This window comes from Uloborus diversus, chromosome 8 (assembly GCF_026930045.1).
Source record: "Uloborus diversus isolate 005 chromosome 8, Udiv.v.3.1, whole genome shotgun sequence".
NCBI lineage: Eukaryota > Metazoa > Arthropoda > Arachnida > Araneae > Uloboridae > Uloborus > Uloborus diversus.
In genome coordinates, this window is record NC_072738.1 from 4,703,762 (window position 1) to 4,722,788 (window position 19,027).

At 37.4% G+C, this 19,027-nt stretch overlaps 53 non-coding genes across 53 annotated transcripts; all 53 read right to left on the minus strand.

The window, feature by feature from the left end:
- Positions 1–4,170: 4,170 nt before the first annotated feature.
- Positions 4,171–4,289, minus strand: LOC129228887 (5S ribosomal RNA). Its single transcript, XR_008581065.1, has one exon. It is a non-coding gene; the product is annotated as a 5S ribosomal RNA (ribosomal RNA).
- Positions 4,290–4,450: 161 nt separating this feature from the next.
- Positions 4,451–4,569, minus strand: LOC129228736 (5S ribosomal RNA). The gene has a single exon (XR_008580930.1). It is a non-coding gene; the product is annotated as a 5S ribosomal RNA (ribosomal RNA).
- Positions 4,570–4,730: 161 nt separating this feature from the next.
- LOC129228746 (5S ribosomal RNA) lies at positions 4,731–4,849 on the minus strand. Its single transcript, XR_008580940.1, has one exon. It is a non-coding gene; the product is annotated as a 5S ribosomal RNA (ribosomal RNA).
- Positions 4,850–5,010: 161 nt separating this feature from the next.
- Positions 5,011–5,129, minus strand: LOC129228757 (5S ribosomal RNA). Its single transcript, XR_008580951.1, has one exon. It is a non-coding gene; the product is annotated as a 5S ribosomal RNA (ribosomal RNA).
- Positions 5,130–5,290: 161 nt separating this feature from the next.
- LOC129228768 (5S ribosomal RNA) lies at positions 5,291–5,409 on the minus strand. The gene has a single exon (XR_008580962.1). It is a non-coding gene; the product is annotated as a 5S ribosomal RNA (ribosomal RNA).
- Positions 5,410–5,570: 161 nt separating this feature from the next.
- On the minus strand, positions 5,571–5,689 carry LOC129228779 (5S ribosomal RNA). Its single transcript, XR_008580970.1, has one exon. It is a non-coding gene; the product is annotated as a 5S ribosomal RNA (ribosomal RNA).
- A 161-nt stretch (positions 5,690–5,850) lies between these two features.
- On the minus strand, positions 5,851–5,969 carry LOC129228790 (5S ribosomal RNA). Its single transcript, XR_008580977.1, has one exon. It is a non-coding gene; the product is annotated as a 5S ribosomal RNA (ribosomal RNA).
- A 161-nt stretch (positions 5,970–6,130) lies between these two features.
- Positions 6,131–6,249, minus strand: LOC129228801 (5S ribosomal RNA). The gene has a single exon (XR_008580985.1). It is a non-coding gene; the product is annotated as a 5S ribosomal RNA (ribosomal RNA).
- Positions 6,250–6,410: 161 nt separating this feature from the next.
- Positions 6,411–6,529, minus strand: LOC129228812 (5S ribosomal RNA). The gene has a single exon (XR_008580995.1). It is a non-coding gene; the product is annotated as a 5S ribosomal RNA (ribosomal RNA).
- A 161-nt stretch (positions 6,530–6,690) lies between these two features.
- Positions 6,691–6,809, minus strand: LOC129228823 (5S ribosomal RNA). The gene has a single exon (XR_008581006.1). It is a non-coding gene; the product is annotated as a 5S ribosomal RNA (ribosomal RNA).
- Positions 6,810–6,970: 161 nt separating this feature from the next.
- Positions 6,971–7,089, minus strand: LOC129228834 (5S ribosomal RNA). Its single transcript, XR_008581016.1, has one exon. It is a non-coding gene; the product is annotated as a 5S ribosomal RNA (ribosomal RNA).
- Positions 7,090–7,250: 161 nt separating this feature from the next.
- Positions 7,251–7,369, minus strand: LOC129228847 (5S ribosomal RNA). The gene has a single exon (XR_008581025.1). It is a non-coding gene; the product is annotated as a 5S ribosomal RNA (ribosomal RNA).
- A 161-nt stretch (positions 7,370–7,530) lies between these two features.
- On the minus strand, positions 7,531–7,649 carry LOC129228856 (5S ribosomal RNA). The gene has a single exon (XR_008581034.1). It is a non-coding gene; the product is annotated as a 5S ribosomal RNA (ribosomal RNA).
- A 161-nt stretch (positions 7,650–7,810) lies between these two features.
- Positions 7,811–7,929, minus strand: LOC129228857 (5S ribosomal RNA). The gene has a single exon (XR_008581035.1). It is a non-coding gene; the product is annotated as a 5S ribosomal RNA (ribosomal RNA).
- A 161-nt stretch (positions 7,930–8,090) lies between these two features.
- Positions 8,091–8,209, minus strand: LOC129228858 (5S ribosomal RNA). The gene has a single exon (XR_008581036.1). It is a non-coding gene; the product is annotated as a 5S ribosomal RNA (ribosomal RNA).
- Positions 8,210–8,370: 161 nt separating this feature from the next.
- LOC129228859 (5S ribosomal RNA) lies at positions 8,371–8,489 on the minus strand. The gene has a single exon (XR_008581037.1). It is a non-coding gene; the product is annotated as a 5S ribosomal RNA (ribosomal RNA).
- Positions 8,490–8,650: 161 nt separating this feature from the next.
- LOC129228860 (5S ribosomal RNA) lies at positions 8,651–8,769 on the minus strand. Its single transcript, XR_008581038.1, has one exon. It is a non-coding gene; the product is annotated as a 5S ribosomal RNA (ribosomal RNA).
- A 161-nt stretch (positions 8,770–8,930) lies between these two features.
- Positions 8,931–9,049, minus strand: LOC129228861 (5S ribosomal RNA). The gene has a single exon (XR_008581039.1). It is a non-coding gene; the product is annotated as a 5S ribosomal RNA (ribosomal RNA).
- Positions 9,050–9,210: 161 nt separating this feature from the next.
- On the minus strand, positions 9,211–9,329 carry LOC129228862 (5S ribosomal RNA). Its single transcript, XR_008581040.1, has one exon. It is a non-coding gene; the product is annotated as a 5S ribosomal RNA (ribosomal RNA).
- A 161-nt stretch (positions 9,330–9,490) lies between these two features.
- On the minus strand, positions 9,491–9,609 carry LOC129228863 (5S ribosomal RNA). Its single transcript, XR_008581041.1, has one exon. It is a non-coding gene; the product is annotated as a 5S ribosomal RNA (ribosomal RNA).
- Positions 9,610–9,770: 161 nt separating this feature from the next.
- Positions 9,771–9,889, minus strand: LOC129228864 (5S ribosomal RNA). The gene has a single exon (XR_008581042.1). It is a non-coding gene; the product is annotated as a 5S ribosomal RNA (ribosomal RNA).
- Positions 9,890–10,050: 161 nt separating this feature from the next.
- Positions 10,051–10,169, minus strand: LOC129228866 (5S ribosomal RNA). The gene has a single exon (XR_008581044.1). It is a non-coding gene; the product is annotated as a 5S ribosomal RNA (ribosomal RNA).
- Positions 10,170–10,330: 161 nt separating this feature from the next.
- LOC129228867 (5S ribosomal RNA) lies at positions 10,331–10,449 on the minus strand. The gene has a single exon (XR_008581045.1). It is a non-coding gene; the product is annotated as a 5S ribosomal RNA (ribosomal RNA).
- A 161-nt stretch (positions 10,450–10,610) lies between these two features.
- LOC129228868 (5S ribosomal RNA) lies at positions 10,611–10,729 on the minus strand. Its single transcript, XR_008581046.1, has one exon. It is a non-coding gene; the product is annotated as a 5S ribosomal RNA (ribosomal RNA).
- Positions 10,730–10,890: 161 nt separating this feature from the next.
- LOC129228869 (5S ribosomal RNA) lies at positions 10,891–11,009 on the minus strand. Its single transcript, XR_008581047.1, has one exon. It is a non-coding gene; the product is annotated as a 5S ribosomal RNA (ribosomal RNA).
- Positions 11,010–11,170: 161 nt separating this feature from the next.
- Positions 11,171–11,289, minus strand: LOC129228870 (5S ribosomal RNA). Its single transcript, XR_008581048.1, has one exon. It is a non-coding gene; the product is annotated as a 5S ribosomal RNA (ribosomal RNA).
- Positions 11,290–11,450: 161 nt separating this feature from the next.
- Positions 11,451–11,569, minus strand: LOC129228871 (5S ribosomal RNA). Its single transcript, XR_008581049.1, has one exon. It is a non-coding gene; the product is annotated as a 5S ribosomal RNA (ribosomal RNA).
- Positions 11,570–11,730: 161 nt separating this feature from the next.
- LOC129228872 (5S ribosomal RNA) lies at positions 11,731–11,849 on the minus strand. The gene has a single exon (XR_008581050.1). It is a non-coding gene; the product is annotated as a 5S ribosomal RNA (ribosomal RNA).
- Positions 11,850–12,010: 161 nt separating this feature from the next.
- On the minus strand, positions 12,011–12,129 carry LOC129228873 (5S ribosomal RNA). Its single transcript, XR_008581051.1, has one exon. It is a non-coding gene; the product is annotated as a 5S ribosomal RNA (ribosomal RNA).
- A 161-nt stretch (positions 12,130–12,290) lies between these two features.
- On the minus strand, positions 12,291–12,409 carry LOC129228874 (5S ribosomal RNA). Its single transcript, XR_008581052.1, has one exon. It is a non-coding gene; the product is annotated as a 5S ribosomal RNA (ribosomal RNA).
- Positions 12,410–12,570: 161 nt separating this feature from the next.
- On the minus strand, positions 12,571–12,689 carry LOC129228875 (5S ribosomal RNA). Its single transcript, XR_008581053.1, has one exon. It is a non-coding gene; the product is annotated as a 5S ribosomal RNA (ribosomal RNA).
- A 161-nt stretch (positions 12,690–12,850) lies between these two features.
- On the minus strand, positions 12,851–12,969 carry LOC129228877 (5S ribosomal RNA). Its single transcript, XR_008581055.1, has one exon. It is a non-coding gene; the product is annotated as a 5S ribosomal RNA (ribosomal RNA).
- A 161-nt stretch (positions 12,970–13,130) lies between these two features.
- On the minus strand, positions 13,131–13,249 carry LOC129228878 (5S ribosomal RNA). Its single transcript, XR_008581056.1, has one exon. It is a non-coding gene; the product is annotated as a 5S ribosomal RNA (ribosomal RNA).
- Positions 13,250–13,410: 161 nt separating this feature from the next.
- On the minus strand, positions 13,411–13,529 carry LOC129228879 (5S ribosomal RNA). Its single transcript, XR_008581057.1, has one exon. It is a non-coding gene; the product is annotated as a 5S ribosomal RNA (ribosomal RNA).
- A 161-nt stretch (positions 13,530–13,690) lies between these two features.
- Positions 13,691–13,809, minus strand: LOC129228880 (5S ribosomal RNA). The gene has a single exon (XR_008581058.1). It is a non-coding gene; the product is annotated as a 5S ribosomal RNA (ribosomal RNA).
- Positions 13,810–13,970: 161 nt separating this feature from the next.
- On the minus strand, positions 13,971–14,089 carry LOC129228881 (5S ribosomal RNA). Its single transcript, XR_008581059.1, has one exon. It is a non-coding gene; the product is annotated as a 5S ribosomal RNA (ribosomal RNA).
- Positions 14,090–14,250: 161 nt separating this feature from the next.
- On the minus strand, positions 14,251–14,369 carry LOC129228882 (5S ribosomal RNA). Its single transcript, XR_008581060.1, has one exon. It is a non-coding gene; the product is annotated as a 5S ribosomal RNA (ribosomal RNA).
- Positions 14,370–14,530: 161 nt separating this feature from the next.
- Positions 14,531–14,649, minus strand: LOC129228883 (5S ribosomal RNA). The gene has a single exon (XR_008581061.1). It is a non-coding gene; the product is annotated as a 5S ribosomal RNA (ribosomal RNA).
- Positions 14,650–14,810: 161 nt separating this feature from the next.
- On the minus strand, positions 14,811–14,929 carry LOC129228884 (5S ribosomal RNA). Its single transcript, XR_008581062.1, has one exon. It is a non-coding gene; the product is annotated as a 5S ribosomal RNA (ribosomal RNA).
- A 161-nt stretch (positions 14,930–15,090) lies between these two features.
- Positions 15,091–15,209, minus strand: LOC129228885 (5S ribosomal RNA). Its single transcript, XR_008581063.1, has one exon. It is a non-coding gene; the product is annotated as a 5S ribosomal RNA (ribosomal RNA).
- A 161-nt stretch (positions 15,210–15,370) lies between these two features.
- LOC129228886 (5S ribosomal RNA) lies at positions 15,371–15,489 on the minus strand. The gene has a single exon (XR_008581064.1). It is a non-coding gene; the product is annotated as a 5S ribosomal RNA (ribosomal RNA).
- A 161-nt stretch (positions 15,490–15,650) lies between these two features.
- On the minus strand, positions 15,651–15,769 carry LOC129228888 (5S ribosomal RNA). The gene has a single exon (XR_008581066.1). It is a non-coding gene; the product is annotated as a 5S ribosomal RNA (ribosomal RNA).
- Positions 15,770–15,930: 161 nt separating this feature from the next.
- On the minus strand, positions 15,931–16,049 carry LOC129228889 (5S ribosomal RNA). Its single transcript, XR_008581067.1, has one exon. It is a non-coding gene; the product is annotated as a 5S ribosomal RNA (ribosomal RNA).
- Positions 16,050–16,210: 161 nt separating this feature from the next.
- LOC129228890 (5S ribosomal RNA) lies at positions 16,211–16,329 on the minus strand. The gene has a single exon (XR_008581068.1). It is a non-coding gene; the product is annotated as a 5S ribosomal RNA (ribosomal RNA).
- Positions 16,330–16,490: 161 nt separating this feature from the next.
- On the minus strand, positions 16,491–16,609 carry LOC129228891 (5S ribosomal RNA). The gene has a single exon (XR_008581069.1). It is a non-coding gene; the product is annotated as a 5S ribosomal RNA (ribosomal RNA).
- A 161-nt stretch (positions 16,610–16,770) lies between these two features.
- Positions 16,771–16,889, minus strand: LOC129228892 (5S ribosomal RNA). Its single transcript, XR_008581070.1, has one exon. It is a non-coding gene; the product is annotated as a 5S ribosomal RNA (ribosomal RNA).
- Positions 16,890–17,050: 161 nt separating this feature from the next.
- LOC129228731 (5S ribosomal RNA) lies at positions 17,051–17,169 on the minus strand. The gene has a single exon (XR_008580925.1). It is a non-coding gene; the product is annotated as a 5S ribosomal RNA (ribosomal RNA).
- A 161-nt stretch (positions 17,170–17,330) lies between these two features.
- Positions 17,331–17,449, minus strand: LOC129228732 (5S ribosomal RNA). Its single transcript, XR_008580926.1, has one exon. It is a non-coding gene; the product is annotated as a 5S ribosomal RNA (ribosomal RNA).
- Positions 17,450–17,610: 161 nt separating this feature from the next.
- Positions 17,611–17,729, minus strand: LOC129228733 (5S ribosomal RNA). The gene has a single exon (XR_008580927.1). It is a non-coding gene; the product is annotated as a 5S ribosomal RNA (ribosomal RNA).
- Positions 17,730–17,890: 161 nt separating this feature from the next.
- LOC129228734 (5S ribosomal RNA) lies at positions 17,891–18,009 on the minus strand. The gene has a single exon (XR_008580928.1). It is a non-coding gene; the product is annotated as a 5S ribosomal RNA (ribosomal RNA).
- Positions 18,010–18,170: 161 nt separating this feature from the next.
- Positions 18,171–18,289, minus strand: LOC129228735 (5S ribosomal RNA). The gene has a single exon (XR_008580929.1). It is a non-coding gene; the product is annotated as a 5S ribosomal RNA (ribosomal RNA).
- Positions 18,290–18,450: 161 nt separating this feature from the next.
- On the minus strand, positions 18,451–18,569 carry LOC129228737 (5S ribosomal RNA). The gene has a single exon (XR_008580931.1). It is a non-coding gene; the product is annotated as a 5S ribosomal RNA (ribosomal RNA).
- Positions 18,570–18,730: 161 nt separating this feature from the next.
- LOC129228738 (5S ribosomal RNA) lies at positions 18,731–18,849 on the minus strand. The gene has a single exon (XR_008580932.1). It is a non-coding gene; the product is annotated as a 5S ribosomal RNA (ribosomal RNA).
- Between the last annotated feature and the right edge of the window lie 178 nt (positions 18,850–19,027).

Below are 19,027 nucleotides of genomic sequence, written 5' to 3' on the forward strand. Positions count from 1 at the left end.
ATTCAAAAGGAAGTTTGTTTTTCTCTTTCGCGCAATTAAAAAAAAAAAATTCCTTCCGAAGTAAAATATTCTGACGTAGTATTCAATAGGATAATGTGAAAAATATGAAATATATGCAGATTTTTTTTTTTTTTGTGTGTTTATAAAAATCAAAAAGTTGTAGATTTGGAGAGGATAAACTAAGTTTTTGCCCTGTATTTTCCAAAAAAAGTTGTAAAAGTGTAAAGCAGATGATTAAAAAAAAAAAAAAAAAAACACGCAAACACAAGCAACGAAAACCAAAGTGGACTTTTTACAGAACATATTTTGCTCGTAAAAACAAAACGGGAACTTATTTCATATTCGAAAGTGGCTTGTTCTCTTCCCAAAAATGTGACTCGAAGGAGGATATTTTTCATTTCTAGGTGTTAAGGGAGATTAACCTGAGTTGCTAAGATGCTTGTTAGTTGAAAATTGGAAAAAGTATGCACATCACAGAAAGAGATCTAATAAGTTTGACACTCCAAAACACACATTTTGTTTACCTGTCCGAACACTTTGCTTTCCTCGTCAAAAGTGTGCCATCTAATGGCAAAATTCACTGCCCCTGTCCCTCGTTTACGCGGGAAAATAACAGTCTCCTCAAGCAACAGAAGATCCTCGTAGGCTACGGGTTGAACTTCTGCCCCCTTCGCAGCACAATGTATAGGTAAAGCCCTCGATCCGTCTCTCGGATCCAGGAGACGGATCCTGGACTTTACGTATAGGCACGCGGAATTGCGGATGCGGTAGTAAGGTTAAAATTTTATTTCCATGTGATAGTAAGATCCTGGGATAGGGGCCCTTGACTCTTACGTTATTGCGGACCGTATTAATTGCTCATAATCATTAAAAATTTGTACTTTGGTTCCCCACTACGTAGGTGCTTTCTCTTGACCAGAAGTTATAGGGTACAGCGGTACGGACTTAGATATGGATTTTAAAATGTTCAACTGGGTATATGTTTCATTTTTTTTCTTCTGGAAATTTATTTGAGACTAGTAGTTTTGGACATATATTTGCTAACTTTCTTAGGGATGCTAAAAGTCTCAGGAAACTTCCCCTACTTCCTTAATCGCACTGAAAGTAGCTCCATACCAACAAATTAAATTTCAGTAAGCACATTATGATTAATATTAATTGAGTTCATTTGAACTTTTTATTTCCTTTATTTTCTCATTTATTTTTAAGAAGAAAAAAAACCTTTTTAGAGCTGGGCCCCATTGGGCTCTTTTGCTCTAATCGGCTTAAGGCCGGCTATGTAAATAATTACTTAATAGTTGTTCTTTAAATTGAGAAAATATGCAACTAAAACGTCAGAATATTTTACGTAATTATTAACTGTAGAATTATGGAAATCCAACCTTTTTTTTTTTTAATTTGATAGTTTTAACCAAGTTGTCTGGGTTCTAACCATCATTTAAGTACTATCTATACTTCGTGGTATTTAATTCAGCTTTGGATCCCTGTTTTAACCTCCAAAACTTTTAGTTTTTCTATGAAACTTGAAACATCACACTTGTTATATATTCACTTCAAAATTGATTTCGCTCTGGAAATAATTATATTTCTTCGTCGCGTACGCTCTCACGCACATTAACATAATGACTGGAAGTAAAGAATACCAACTGTACGGGTTGCGCCACCTAGTGACCAAGTTTGTTTAAGCATGCTGTTTAGCTATCATGCACCTGCAAGAAAGTATAACGTTTTAGAATTTATACGTTATCGGTCATTTGAAATACTGGTAGCAAAAACAAGTAGATTGTGAACGAGTTTTCTATAATTACTGTATGAACTTTGAACCTAAAATCGCTGAGAAATGGCTTGATTGACTGGAAAGCCGACTGAAACTCGTGAAGACGATAGACTTGCACTAGACGTAGGTTCTCACTTGAAAAGAGAAAGGCCCTTCAAAGACCAGGGATTTTGAGTAAATATTAGTTCTGCACCGAAAGAAAGCGTATGTTAGTTGGGTGTTCCAAAACGACTTAATAATTTATAAACAATGATAGAAAACAGAATGCAATAGAAGTTAATCGTTTGGATAGTTGACTTTTTTTTTTACCTTGTGCACTACAGCAAGCTACAACACTACACCAGGCAAAGTTACTCGAACAGATCAGTCTACCTTGTAGCGTTATCTAGTGAGGAAATTATTAAACTCTTTAATTGGGTAAATATTGCGATTCATCAATCCATGCAGTATTTTTAAATCATTATTCGTTCTGCGTCCTATTTCACCCAAAACCTCCTTTTTTGATTTAAATTCAGGACATTTAAAAAAGAAAATTCGAGTTTTTGACATCTTGAATTCAAATTATGTTTTTCGCAGTCACAAGTGCATGTTAGTGTGCAGGCGTTTGTATGTAAGCGTATGTGTGTGTATGTAGGCGAGTGTGTGTGTATGTAGGCGTGTGTGTGTGTATGTAGGCTAGGGTGTAACAAAAAAAGCTAAAAGTCGATTTTTTAAGTCGCATACCCTGTTATATTTTTCCTTCTAGGCCAAAATAATTGTAATAAAAGTTTCATAAAATTTGTGCAACGGCAAACCGTGCCTACTTGCGCCTGAAAGTGTGTATGTAATATTCAGCTTATTTACACAGCTCTGTATAACAGGCCGATTCGAAAAAAGATTTTTTTTAGAAGTTCCAAATTTCATGTGGATAAAACGTTGCCCCTTTAGTTCCACAAAAACCGTTATCCAAATTAAAAAATATTAAATGTCCAGCAGGAGCAATGTTGTCAGATTGGGGGGGAAATTTCCCCATTTTGGGGAAATCTGGTGCTCGCTGGGAAAATTTTGGGGGAAATGGGTTTTGAGGGGAATATTTTGGGGAAAATTTTTTTCCTTGGGGAAAACCTGGGGAAAAAAACCCTCGAGAAAAAAATTTTTTTTTTCGTATTTAAATTCGCGTCAAGAAGTAGTGGGAACATTGTATCAAACAACGTTGGGTTAGCTTTGCTCAACTTTATGGAATTCGCATTTCGCATTATGTGGAATATTATGCTATGGAATTCGCATTAATGTCCTGCGTGAGTAACTAGTTAATAAACAGGTAAAAATAAGTGTGATGAAGAGTGTTCTTGAATAAATATATACAAAAATCATAGTTTAAATGTACATACAGAAGCAGGGTAGTAAATGCAAGTAGAAAAAAAAATATTTGGTTATTTCTTATCTCTCGGGGGGGGGGGGGGGGTCAGGCACTTGTATTTATGACTAGTGGCACTCGCACGGCTTTGCCCGTAGTAGAAAATTAAAAGGTCTTTTGGTCCCCCTGTATATTTACAAATAATGCATAATGAATTTCTCGCCAATTGCCTTGCCCACGTTACGGTTCCACGTTATGATAACTTGGTCATTTACTCGTCCATCTTATGATAATTTTGCTCGGTAAAATGTTCTTAAAATTGGAATACAAAAAGAACAAAATCAAATTTTCAAAAAATCACTTAAAGGTGCACAACCCCGTGCTACAAACTAATTCTTTGCCAAATTTCACGAAAATCAGCCGAATGGTCTTGGCGCTATATGCGCGTTAGTGATCCTGACAGGCAGAAAGAGAACCGGACAGAGAGATATCCAGACGGAGAGCCTTACAGCTTAATTATTAGTAAAGATAAAGAAAAATAAAGATAAAGAAGAAAAAAAAAAAGCGAAAATGTGAAGAAAAAAAAGTTTGGGAATTTTATAAGAAAATTTGGCTATTTGGGGAAAAAATTTTTTTGAAGGGACAAAAATATTAGAGGAAGTTGATTCATTTTATGAAAATATTAGTGGAAAAAAGTTTTTGCATTTGGGGAATTTTGGTAGAAAACATCGCTTTTTGGGGAAAAGTTGGAAGGGAATTGGGAAAATCTGGATTTGACCGCCTGGCAACACTGAGCAGGAGGCCTAAAATTTATTTATTTTCATGAAAAAAAATTTTTTTTTTCGATTTATCTGTTAAAAAATTACATACACATTTAACAAAATATCAAGTTTAAAAAATACTAGCAAACACATTTTCAAATCAACATTTGCAAGTGAATAAGAAAAAAAAAAAAAACATTTAAAATAAAAAATTTATCTTAATAACAAAAACTGAGCGGCATTTCAGTAATAATTTATTGGATTAAAAAATTATTTATCTTTTCTACACAAAAAAATGCCAACAGCACGTGGTGTTCCCAGGTGGTCACCCTCCCAAGTACTGACCACGCCCGATGTTGCTTGACTTCGGTGATCAGACGAGAACCGGTACTTTCAACATGGTATGGCCGTTGACGACCATAAGCGTGCAGTACACATTTATATTCGAGTTAGCTCAAATGTATAAACATTAATGTTTCGCTTTTATGTATCTAAATAAAATTAACTAAAACAGAGCGGCATTTCAGTAATAATTTATTGGATTAAAAAATTATTTATCTTTTCTACACAAAAAAATGCCAACAGCACGTGGTGTTCCCAGGTGGTCACCCTCCCAAGTACTGACCACGCCCGATGTTGCTTGACTTCGGTGATCAGACGAGAACCGGTACTTTCAACATGGTATGGCCGTTGACGACCATAAGCGTGCAGTACACATTTATATTCGAGTTAGCTCAAATGTATAAACATTAATGTTTCGCTTTTATGTATCTAAATAAAATTAACTAAAACAGAGCGGCATTTCAGTAATAATTTATTGGATTAAAAAATTATTTATCTTTTCTACACAAAAAAATGCCAACAGCACGTGGTGTTCCCAGGTGGTCACCCTCCCAAGTACTGACCACGCCCGATGTTGCTTGACTTCGGTGATCAGACGAGAACCGGTACTTTCAACATGGTATGGCCGTTGACGACCATAAGCGTGCAGTACACATTTATATTCGAGTTAGCTCAAATGTATAAACATTAATGTTTCGCTTTTATGTATCTAAATAAAATTAACTAAAACAGAGCGGCATTTCAGTAATAATTTATTGGATTAAAAAATTATTTATCTTTTCTACACAAAAAAATGCCAACAGCACGTGGTGTTCCCAGGTGGTCACCCTCCCAAGTACTGACCACGCCCGATGTTGCTTGACTTCGGTGATCAGACGAGAACCGGTACTTTCAACATGGTATGGCCGTTGACGACCATAAGCGTGCAGTACACATTTATATTCGAGTTAGCTCAAATGTATAAACATTAATGTTTCGCTTTTATGTATCTAAATAAAATTAACTAAAACAGAGCGGCATTTCAGTAATAATTTATTGGATTAAAAAATTATTTATCTTTTCTACACAAAAAAATGCCAACAGCACGTGGTGTTCCCAGGTGGTCACCCTCCCAAGTACTGACCACGCCCGATGTTGCTTGACTTCGGTGATCAGACGAGAACCGGTACTTTCAACATGGTATGGCCGTTGACGACCATAAGCGTGCAGTACACATTTATATTCGAGTTAGCTCAAATGTATAAACATTAATGTTTCGCTTTTATGTATCTAAATAAAATTAACTAAAACAGAGCGGCATTTCAGTAATAATTTATTGGATTAAAAAATTATTTATCTTTTCTACACAAAAAAATGCCAACAGCACGTGGTGTTCCCAGGTGGTCACCCTCCCAAGTACTGACCACGCCCGATGTTGCTTGACTTCGGTGATCAGACGAGAACCGGTACTTTCAACATGGTATGGCCGTTGACGACCATAAGCGTGCAGTACACATTTATATTCGAGTTAGCTCAAATGTATAAACATTAATGTTTCGCTTTTATGTATCTAAATAAAATTAACTAAAACAGAGCGGCATTTCAGTAATAATTTATTGGATTAAAAAATTATTTATCTTTTCTACACAAAAAAATGCCAACAGCACGTGGTGTTCCCAGGTGGTCACCCTCCCAAGTACTGACCACGCCCGATGTTGCTTGACTTCGGTGATCAGACGAGAACCGGTACTTTCAACATGGTATGGCCGTTGACGACCATAAGCGTGCAGTACACATTTATATTCGAGTTAGCTCAAATGTATAAACATTAATGTTTCGCTTTTATGTATCTAAATAAAATTAACTAAAACAGAGCGGCATTTCAGTAATAATTTATTGGATTAAAAAATTATTTATCTTTTCTACACAAAAAAATGCCAACAGCACGTGGTGTTCCCAGGTGGTCACCCTCCCAAGTACTGACCACGCCCGATGTTGCTTGACTTCGGTGATCAGACGAGAACCGGTACTTTCAACATGGTATGGCCGTTGACGACCATAAGCGTGCAGTACACATTTATATTCGAGTTAGCTCAAATGTATAAACATTAATGTTTCGCTTTTATGTATCTAAATAAAATTAACTAAAACAGAGCGGCATTTCAGTAATAATTTATTGGATTAAAAAATTATTTATCTTTTCTACACAAAAAAATGCCAACAGCACGTGGTGTTCCCAGGTGGTCACCCTCCCAAGTACTGACCACGCCCGATGTTGCTTGACTTCGGTGATCAGACGAGAACCGGTACTTTCAACATGGTATGGCCGTTGACGACCATAAGCGTGCAGTACACATTTATATTCGAGTTAGCTCAAATGTATAAACATTAATGTTTCGCTTTTATGTATCTAAATAAAATTAACTAAAACAGAGCGGCATTTCAGTAATAATTTATTGGATTAAAAAATTATTTATCTTTTCTACACAAAAAAATGCCAACAGCACGTGGTGTTCCCAGGTGGTCACCCTCCCAAGTACTGACCACGCCCGATGTTGCTTGACTTCGGTGATCAGACGAGAACCGGTACTTTCAACATGGTATGGCCGTTGACGACCATAAGCGTGCAGTACACATTTATATTCGAGTTAGCTCAAATGTATAAACATTAATGTTTCGCTTTTATGTATCTAAATAAAATTAACTAAAACAGAGCGGCATTTCAGTAATAATTTATTGGATTAAAAAATTATTTATCTTTTCTACACAAAAAAATGCCAACAGCACGTGGTGTTCCCAGGTGGTCACCCTCCCAAGTACTGACCACGCCCGATGTTGCTTGACTTCGGTGATCAGACGAGAACCGGTACTTTCAACATGGTATGGCCGTTGACGACCATAAGCGTGCAGTACACATTTATATTCGAGTTAGCTCAAATGTATAAACATTAATGTTTCGCTTTTATGTATCTAAATAAAATTAACTAAAACAGAGCGGCATTTCAGTAATAATTTATTGGATTAAAAAATTATTTATCTTTTCTACACAAAAAAATGCCAACAGCACGTGGTGTTCCCAGGTGGTCACCCTCCCAAGTACTGACCACGCCCGATGTTGCTTGACTTCGGTGATCAGACGAGAACCGGTACTTTCAACATGGTATGGCCGTTGACGACCATAAGCGTGCAGTACACATTTATATTCGAGTTAGCTCAAATGTATAAACATTAATGTTTCGCTTTTATGTATCTAAATAAAATTAACTAAAACAGAGCGGCATTTCAGTAATAATTTATTGGATTAAAAAATTATTTATCTTTTCTACACAAAAAAATGCCAACAGCACGTGGTGTTCCCAGGTGGTCACCCTCCCAAGTACTGACCACGCCCGATGTTGCTTGACTTCGGTGATCAGACGAGAACCGGTACTTTCAACATGGTATGGCCGTTGACGACCATAAGCGTGCAGTACACATTTATATTCGAGTTAGCTCAAATGTATAAACATTAATGTTTCGCTTTTATGTATCTAAATAAAATTAACTAAAACAGAGCGGCATTTCAGTAATAATTTATTGGATTAAAAAATTATTTATCTTTTCTACACAAAAAAATGCCAACAGCACGTGGTGTTCCCAGGTGGTCACCCTCCCAAGTACTGACCACGCCCGATGTTGCTTGACTTCGGTGATCAGACGAGAACCGGTACTTTCAACATGGTATGGCCGTTGACGACCATAAGCGTGCAGTACACATTTATATTCGAGTTAGCTCAAATGTATAAACATTAATGTTTCGCTTTTATGTATCTAAATAAAATTAACTAAAACAGAGCGGCATTTCAGTAATAATTTATTGGATTAAAAAATTATTTATCTTTTCTACACAAAAAAATGCCAACAGCACGTGGTGTTCCCAGGTGGTCACCCTCCCAAGTACTGACCACGCCCGATGTTGCTTGACTTCGGTGATCAGACGAGAACCGGTACTTTCAACATGGTATGGCCGTTGACGACCATAAGCGTGCAGTACACATTTATATTCGAGTTAGCTCAAATGTATAAACATTAATGTTTCGCTTTTATGTATCTAAATAAAATTAACTAAAACAGAGCGGCATTTCAGTAATAATTTATTGGATTAAAAAATTATTTATCTTTTCTACACAAAAAAATGCCAACAGCACGTGGTGTTCCCAGGTGGTCACCCTCCCAAGTACTGACCACGCCCGATGTTGCTTGACTTCGGTGATCAGACGAGAACCGGTACTTTCAACATGGTATGGCCGTTGACGACCATAAGCGTGCAGTACACATTTATATTCGAGTTAGCTCAAATGTATAAACATTAATGTTTCGCTTTTATGTATCTAAATAAAATTAACTAAAACAGAGCGGCATTTCAGTAATAATTTATTGGATTAAAAAATTATTTATCTTTTCTACACAAAAAAATGCCAACAGCACGTGGTGTTCCCAGGTGGTCACCCTCCCAAGTACTGACCACGCCCGATGTTGCTTGACTTCGGTGATCAGACGAGAACCGGTACTTTCAACATGGTATGGCCGTTGACGACCATAAGCGTGCAGTACACATTTATATTCGAGTTAGCTCAAATGTATAAACATTAATGTTTCGCTTTTATGTATCTAAATAAAATTAACTAAAACAGAGCGGCATTTCAGTAATAATTTATTGGATTAAAAAATTATTTATCTTTTCTACACAAAAAAATGCCAACAGCACGTGGTGTTCCCAGGTGGTCACCCTCCCAAGTACTGACCACGCCCGATGTTGCTTGACTTCGGTGATCAGACGAGAACCGGTACTTTCAACATGGTATGGCCGTTGACGACCATAAGCGTGCAGTACACATTTATATTCGAGTTAGCTCAAATGTATAAACATTAATGTTTCGCTTTTATGTATCTAAATAAAATTAACTAAAACAGAGCGGCATTTCAGTAATAATTTATTGGATTAAAAAATTATTTATCTTTTCTACACAAAAAAATGCCAACAGCACGTGGTGTTCCCAGGTGGTCACCCTCCCAAGTACTGACCACGCCCGATGTTGCTTGACTTCGGTGATCAGACGAGAACCGGTACTTTCAACATGGTATGGCCGTTGACGACCATAAGCGTGCAGTACACATTTATATTCGAGTTAGCTCAAATGTATAAACATTAATGTTTCGCTTTTATGTATCTAAATAAAATTAACTAAAACAGAGCGGCATTTCAGTAATAATTTATTGGATTAAAAAATTATTTATCTTTTCTACACAAAAAAATGCCAACAGCACGTGGTGTTCCCAGGTGGTCACCCTCCCAAGTACTGACCACGCCCGATGTTGCTTGACTTCGGTGATCAGACGAGAACCGGTACTTTCAACATGGTATGGCCGTTGACGACCATAAGCGTGCAGTACACATTTATATTCGAGTTAGCTCAAATGTATAAACATTAATGTTTCGCTTTTATGTATCTAAATAAAATTAACTAAAACAGAGCGGCATTTCAGTAATAATTTATTGGATTAAAAAATTATTTATCTTTTCTACACAAAAAAATGCCAACAGCACGTGGTGTTCCCAGGTGGTCACCCTCCCAAGTACTGACCACGCCCGATGTTGCTTGACTTCGGTGATCAGACGAGAACCGGTACTTTCAACATGGTATGGCCGTTGACGACCATAAGCGTGCAGTACACATTTATATTCGAGTTAGCTCAAATGTATAAACATTAATGTTTCGCTTTTATGTATCTAAATAAAATTAACTAAAACAGAGCGGCATTTCAGTAATAATTTATTGGATTAAAAAATTATTTATCTTTTCTACACAAAAAAATGCCAACAGCACGTGGTGTTCCCAGGTGGTCACCCTCCCAAGTACTGACCACGCCCGATGTTGCTTGACTTCGGTGATCAGACGAGAACCGGTACTTTCAACATGGTATGGCCGTTGACGACCATAAGCGTGCAGTACACATTTATATTCGAGTTAGCTCAAATGTATAAACATTAATGTTTCGCTTTTATGTATCTAAATAAAATTAACTAAAACAGAGCGGCATTTCAGTAATAATTTATTGGATTAAAAAATTATTTATCTTTTCTACACAAAAAAATGCCAACAGCACGTGGTGTTCCCAGGTGGTCACCCTCCCAAGTACTGACCACGCCCGATGTTGCTTGACTTCGGTGATCAGACGAGAACCGGTACTTTCAACATGGTATGGCCGTTGACGACCATAAGCGTGCAGTACACATTTATATTCGAGTTAGCTCAAATGTATAAACATTAATGTTTCGCTTTTATGTATCTAAATAAAATTAACTAAAACAGAGCGGCATTTCAGTAATAATTTATTGGATTAAAAAATTATTTATCTTTTCTACACAAAAAAATGCCAACAGCACGTGGTGTTCCCAGGTGGTCACCCTCCCAAGTACTGACCACGCCCGATGTTGCTTGACTTCGGTGATCAGACGAGAACCGGTACTTTCAACATGGTATGGCCGTTGACGACCATAAGCGTGCAGTACACATTTATATTCGAGTTAGCTCAAATGTATAAACATTAATGTTTCGCTTTTATGTATCTAAATAAAATTAACTAAAACAGAGCGGCATTTCAGTAATAATTTATTGGATTAAAAAATTATTTATCTTTTCTACACAAAAAAATGCCAACAGCACGTGGTGTTCCCAGGTGGTCACCCTCCCAAGTACTGACCACGCCCGATGTTGCTTGACTTCGGTGATCAGACGAGAACCGGTACTTTCAACATGGTATGGCCGTTGACGACCATAAGCGTGCAGTACACATTTATATTCGAGTTAGCTCAAATGTATAAACATTAATGTTTCGCTTTTATGTATCTAAATAAAATTAACTAAAACAGAGCGGCATTTCAGTAATAATTTATTGGATTAAAAAATTATTTATCTTTTCTACACAAAAAAATGCCAACAGCACGTGGTGTTCCCAGGTGGTCACCCTCCCAAGTACTGACCACGCCCGATGTTGCTTGACTTCGGTGATCAGACGAGAACCGGTACTTTCAACATGGTATGGCCGTTGACGACCATAAGCGTGCAGTACACATTTATATTCGAGTTAGCTCAAATGTATAAACATTAATGTTTCGCTTTTATGTATCTAAATAAAATTAACTAAAACAGAGCGGCATTTCAGTAATAATTTATTGGATTAAAAAATTATTTATCTTTTCTACACAAAAAAATGCCAACAGCACGTGGTGTTCCCAGGTGGTCACCCTCCCAAGTACTGACCACGCCCGATGTTGCTTGACTTCGGTGATCAGACGAGAACCGGTACTTTCAACATGGTATGGCCGTTGACGACCATAAGCGTGCAGTACACATTTATATTCGAGTTAGCTCAAATGTATAAACATTAATGTTTCGCTTTTATGTATCTAAATAAAATTAACTAAAACAGAGCGGCATTTCAGTAATAATTTATTGGATTAAAAAATTATTTATCTTTTCTACACAAAAAAATGCCAACAGCACGTGGTGTTCCCAGGTGGTCACCCTCCCAAGTACTGACCACGCCCGATGTTGCTTGACTTCGGTGATCAGACGAGAACCGGTACTTTCAACATGGTATGGCCGTTGACGACCATAAGCGTGCAGTACACATTTATATTCGAGTTAGCTCAAATGTATAAACATTAATGTTTCGCTTTTATGTATCTAAATAAAATTAACTAAAACAGAGCGGCATTTCAGTAATAATTTATTGGATTAAAAAATTATTTATCTTTTCTACACAAAAAAATGCCAACAGCACGTGGTGTTCCCAGGTGGTCACCCTCCCAAGTACTGACCACGCCCGATGTTGCTTGACTTCGGTGATCAGACGAGAACCGGTACTTTCAACATGGTATGGCCGTTGACGACCATAAGCGTGCAGTACACATTTATATTCGAGTTAGCTCAAATGTATAAACATTAATGTTTCGCTTTTATGTATCTAAATAAAATTAACTAAAACAGAGCGGCATTTCAGTAATAATTTATTGGATTAAAAAATTATTTATCTTTTCTACACAAAAAAATGCCAACAGCACGTGGTGTTCCCAGGTGGTCACCCTCCCAAGTACTGACCACGCCCGATGTTGCTTGACTTCGGTGATCAGACGAGAACCGGTACTTTCAACATGGTATGGCCGTTGACGACCATAAGCGTGCAGTACACATTTATATTCGAGTTAGCTCAAATGTATAAACATTAATGTTTCGCTTTTATGTATCTAAATAAAATTAACTAAAACAGAGCGGCATTTCAGTAATAATTTATTGGATTAAAAAATTATTTATCTTTTCTACACAAAAAAATGCCAACAGCACGTGGTGTTCCCAGGTGGTCACCCTCCCAAGTACTGACCACGCCCGATGTTGCTTGACTTCGGTGATCAGACGAGAACCGGTACTTTCAACATGGTATGGCCGTTGACGACCATAAGCGTGCAGTACACATTTATATTCGAGTTAGCTCAAATGTATAAACATTAATGTTTCGCTTTTATGTATCTAAATAAAATTAACTAAAACAGAGCGGCATTTCAGTAATAATTTATTGGATTAAAAAATTATTTATCTTTTCTACACAAAAAAATGCCAACAGCACGTGGTGTTCCCAGGTGGTCACCCTCCCAAGTACTGACCACGCCCGATGTTGCTTGACTTCGGTGATCAGACGAGAACCGGTACTTTCAACATGGTATGGCCGTTGACGACCATAAGCGTGCAGTACACATTTATATTCGAGTTAGCTCAAATGTATAAACATTAATGTTTCGCTTTTATGTATCTAAATAAAATTAACTAAAACAGAGCGGCATTTCAGTAATAATTTATTGGATTAAAAAATTATTTATCTTTTCTACACAAAAAAATGCCAACAGCACGTGGTGTTCCCAGGTGGTCACCCTCCCAAGTACTGACCACGCCCGATGTTGCTTGACTTCGGTGATCAGACGAGAACCGGTACTTTCAACATGGTATGGCCGTTGACGACCATAAGCGTGCAGTACACATTTATATTCGAGTTAGCTCAAATGTATAAACATTAATGTTTCGCTTTTATGTATCTAAATAAAATTAACTAAAACAGAGCGGCATTTCAGTAATAATTTATTGGATTAAAAAATTATTTATCTTTTCTACACAAAAAAATGCCAACAGCACGTGGTGTTCCCAGGTGGTCACCCTCCCAAGTACTGACCACGCCCGATGTTGCTTGACTTCGGTGATCAGACGAGAACCGGTACTTTCAACATGGTATGGCCGTTGACGACCATAAGCGTGCAGTACACATTTATATTCGAGTTAGCTCAAATGTATAAACATTAATGTTTCGCTTTTATGTATCTAAATAAAATTAACTAAAACAGAGCGGCATTTCAGTAATAATTTATTGGATTAAAAAATTATTTATCTTTTCTACACAAAAAAATGCCAACAGCACGTGGTGTTCCCAGGTGGTCACCCTCCCAAGTACTGACCACGCCCGATGTTGCTTGACTTCGGTGATCAGACGAGAACCGGTACTTTCAACATGGTATGGCCGTTGACGACCATAAGCGTGCAGTACACATTTATATTCGAGTTAGCTCAAATGTATAAACATTAATGTTTCGCTTTTATGTATCTAAATAAAATTAACTAAAACAGAGCGGCATTTCAGTAATAATTTATTGGATTAAAAAATTATTTATCTTTTCTACACAAAAAAATGCCAACAGCACGTGGTGTTCCCAGGTGGTCACCCTCCCAAGTACTGACCACGCCCGATGTTGCTTGACTTCGGTGATCAGACGAGAACCGGTACTTTCAACATGGTATGGCCGTTGACGACCATAAGCGTGCAGTACACATTTATATTCGAGTTAGCTCAAATGTATAAACATTAATGTTTCGCTTTTATGTATCTAAATAAAATTAACTAAAACAGAGCGGCATTTCAGTAATAATTTATTGGATTAAAAAATTATTTATCTTTTCTACACAAAAAAATGCCAACAGCACGTGGTGTTCCCAGGTGGTCACCCTCCCAAGTACTGACCACGCCCGATGTTGCTTGACTTCGGTGATCAGACGAGAACCGGTACTTTCAACATGGTATGGCCGTTGACGACCATAAGCGTGCAGTACACATTTATATTCGAGTTAGCTCAAATGTATAAACATTAATGTTTCGCTTTTATGTATCTAAATAAAATTAACTAAAACAGAGCGGCATTTCAGTAATAATTTATTGGATTAAAAAATTATTTATCTTTTCTACACAAAAAAATGCCAACAGCACGTGGTGTTCCCAGGTGGTCACCCTCCCAAGTACTGACCACGCCCGATGTTGCTTGACTTCGGTGATCAGACGAGAACCGGTACTTTCAACATGGTATGGCCGTTGACGACCATAAGCGTGCAGTACACATTTATATTCGAGTTAGCTCAAATGTATAAACATTAATGTTTCGCTTTTATGTATCTAAATAAAATTAACTAAAACAGAGCGGCATTTCAGTAATAATTTATTGGATTAAAAAATTATTTATCTTTTCTACACAAAAAAATGCCAACAGCACGTGGTGTTCCCAGGTGGTCACCCTCCCAAGTACTGACCACGCCCGATGTTGCTTGACTTCGGTGATCAGACGAGAACCGGTACTTTCAACATGGTATGGCCGTTGACGACCATAAGCGTGCAGTACACATTTATATTCGAGTTAGCTCAAATGTATAAACATTAATGTTTCGCTTTTATGTATCTAAATAAAATTAACTAAAACAGAGCGGCATTTCAGTAATAATTTATTGGATTAAAAAATTATTTATCTTTTCTACACAAAAAAATGCCAACAGCACGTGGTGTTCCCAGGTGGTCACCCTCCCAAGTACTGACCACGCCCGATGTTGCTTGACTTCGGTGATCAGACGAGAACCGGTACTTTCAACATGGTATGGCCGTTGACGACCATAAGCGTGCAGTACACATTTATATTCGAGTTAGCTCAAATGTATAAACATTAATGTTTCGCTTTTATGTATCTAAATAAAATTAACTAAAACAGAGCGGCATTTCAGTAATAATTTATTGGATTAAAAAATTATTTATCTTTTCTACACAAAAAAATGCCAACAGCACGTGGTGTTCCCAGGTGGTCACCCTCCCAAGTACTGACCACGCCCGATGTTGCTTGACTTCGGTGATCAGACGAGAACCGGTACTTTCAACATGGTATGGCCGTTGACGACCATAAGCGTGCAGTACACATTTATATTCGAGTTAGCTCAAATGTATAAACATTAATGTTTCGCTTTTATGTATCTAAATAAAATTAACTAAAACAGAGCGGCATTTCAGTAATAATTTATTGGATTAAAAAATTATTTATCTTTTCTACACAAAAAAATGCCAACAGCACGTGGTGTTCCCAGGTGGTCACCCTCCCAAGTACTGACCACGCCCGATGTTGCTTGACTTCGGTGATCAGACGAGAACCGGTACTTTCAACATGGTATGGCCGTTGACGACCATAAGCGTGCAGTACACATTTATATTCGAGTTAGCTCAAATGTATAAACATTAATGTTTCGCTTTTATGTATCTAAATAAAATTAACTAAAACAGAGCGGCATTTCAGTAATAATTTATTGGATTAAAAAATTATTTATCTTTTCTACACAAAAAAATGCCAACAGCACGTGGTGTTCCCAGGTGGTCACCCTCCCAAGTACTGACCACGCCCGATGTTGCTTGACTTCGGTGATCAGACGAGAACCGGTACTTTCAACATGGTATGGCCGTTGACGACCATAAGCGTGCAGTACACATTTATATTCGAGTTAGCTCAAATGTATAAACATTAATGTTTCGCTTTTATGTATCTAAATAAAATTAACTAAAACAGAGCGGCATTTCAGTAATAATTTATTGGATTAAAAAATTATTTATCTTTTCTACACAAAAAAATGCCAACAGCACGTGGTGTTCCCAGGTGGTCACCCTCCCAAGTACTGACCACGCCCGATGTTGCTTGACTTCGGTGATCAGACGAGAACCGGTACTTTCAACATGGTATGGCCGTTGACGACCATAAGCGTGCAGTACACATTTATATTCGAGTTAGCTCAAATGTATAAACATTAATGTTTCGCTTTTATGTATCTAAATAAAATTAACTAAAACAGAGCGGCATTTCAGTAATAATTTATTGGATTAAAAAATTATTTATCTTTTCTACACAAAAAAATGCCAACAGCACGTGGTGTTCCCAGGTGGTCACCCTCCCAAGTACTGACCACGCCCGATGTTGCTTGACTTCGGTGATCAGACGAGAACCGGTACTTTCAACATGGTATGGCCGTTGACGACCATAAGCGTGCAGTACACATTTATATTCGAGTTAGCTCAAATGTATAAACATTAATGTTTCGCTTTTATGTATCTAAATAAAATTAACTAAAACAGAGCGGCATTTCAGTAATAATTTATTGGATTAAAAAATTATTTATCTTTTCTACACAAAAAAATGCCAACAGCACGTGGTGTTCCCAGGTGGTCACCCTCCCAAGTACTGACCACGCCCGATGTTGCTTGACTTCGGTGATCAGACGAGAACCGGTACTTTCAACATGGTATGGCCGTTGACGACCATAAGCGTGCAGTACACATTTATATTCGAGTTAGCTCAAATGTATAAACATTAATGTTTCGCTTTTATGTATCTAAATAAAATTAACTAAAACAGAGCGGCATTTCAGTAATAATTTATTGGATTAAAAAATTATTTATCTTTTCTACACAAAAAAATGCCAACAGCACGTGGTGTTCCCAGGTGGTCACCCTCCCAAGTACTGACCACGCCCGATGTTGCTTGACTTCGGTGATCAGACGAGAACCGGTACTTTCAACATGGTATGGCCGTTGACGACCATAAGCGTGCAGTACACATTTATATTCGAGTTAGCTCAAATGTATAAACATTAATGTTTCGCTTTTATGTATCTAAATAAAATTAACTAAAACAGAGCGGCATTTCAGTAATAATTTATTGGATTAAAAAATTATTTATCTTTTCTACACAAAAAAATGCCAACAGCACGTGGTGTTCCCAGGTGGTCACCCTCCCAAGTACTGACCACGCCCGATGTTGCTTGACTTCGGTGATCAGACGAGAACCGGTACTTTCAACATGGTATGGCCGTTGACGACCATAAGCGTGCAGTACACATTTATATTCGAGTTAGCTCAAATGTATAAACATTAATGTTTCGCTTTTATGTATCTAAATAAAATTAACTAAAACAGAGCGGCATTTCAGTAATAATTTATTGGATTAAAAAATTATTTATCTTTTCTACACAAAAAAATGCCAACAGCACGTGGTGTTCCCAGGTGGTCACCCTCCCAAGTACTGACCACGCCCGATGTTGCTTGACTTCGGTGATCAGACGAGAACCGGTACTTTCAACATGGTATGGCCGTTGACGACCATAAGCGTGCAGTACACATTTATATTCGAGTTAGCTCAAATGTATAAACATTAATGTTTCGCTTTTATGTATCTAAATAAAATTAACTAAAACAGAGCGGCATTTCAGTAATAATTTATTGGATTAAAAAATTATTTATCTTTTCTACACAAAAAAATGCCAACAGCACGTGGTGTTCCCAGGTGGTCACCCTCCCAAGTACTGACCACGCCCGATGTTGCTTGACTTCGGTGATCAGACGAGAACCGGTACTTTCAACATGGTATGGCCGTTGACGACCATAAGCGTGCAGTACACATTTATATTCGAGTTAGCTCAAATGTATAAACATTAATGTTTCGCTTTTATGTATCTAAATAAAATTAACTAAAACAGAGCGGCATTTCAGTAATAATTTATTGGATTAAAAAATTATTTATCTTTTCTACACAAAAAAATGCCAACAGCACGTGGTGTTCCCAGGTGGTCACCCTCCCAAGTACTGACCACGCCCGATGTTGCTTGACTTCGGTGATCAGACGAGAACCGGTACTTTCAACATGGTATGGCCGTTGACGACCATAAGCGTGCAGTACACATTTATATTCGAGTTAGCTCAAATGTATAAACATTAATGTTTCGCTTTTATGTATCTAAATAAAATTAACTAAAACAGAGCGGCATTTCAGTAATAATTTATTGGATTAAAAAATTATTTATCTTTTCTACACAAAAAAATGCCAACAGCACGTGGTGTTCCCAGGTGGTCACCCTCCCAAGTACTGACCACGCCCGATGTTGCTTGACTTCGGTGATCAGACGAGAACCGGTACTTTCAACATGGTATGGCCGTTGACGACCATAAGCGTGCAGTACACATTTATATTCGAGTTAGCTCAAATGTATAAACATTAATGTTTCGCTTTTATGTATCTAAATAAAATTAACTAAAACAGAGCGGCATTTCAGTAATAATTTATTGGATTAAAAAATTATTTATCTTTTCTACACAAAAAAATGCCAACAGCACGTGGTGTTCCCAGGTGGTCACCCTCCCAAGTACTGACCACGCCCGATGTTGCTTGACTTCGGTGATCAGACGAGAACCGGTACTTTCAACATGGTATGGCCGTTGACGACCATAAGCGTGCAGTACACATTTATATTCGAGTTAGCTCAAATGTATAAACATTAATGTTTCGCTTTTATGTATCTAAATAAAATTAACTAAAACAGAGCGGCATTTCAGTAATAATTTATTGGATTAAAAAATTATTTATCTTTTCTACACAAAAAAATGCCAACAGCACGTGGT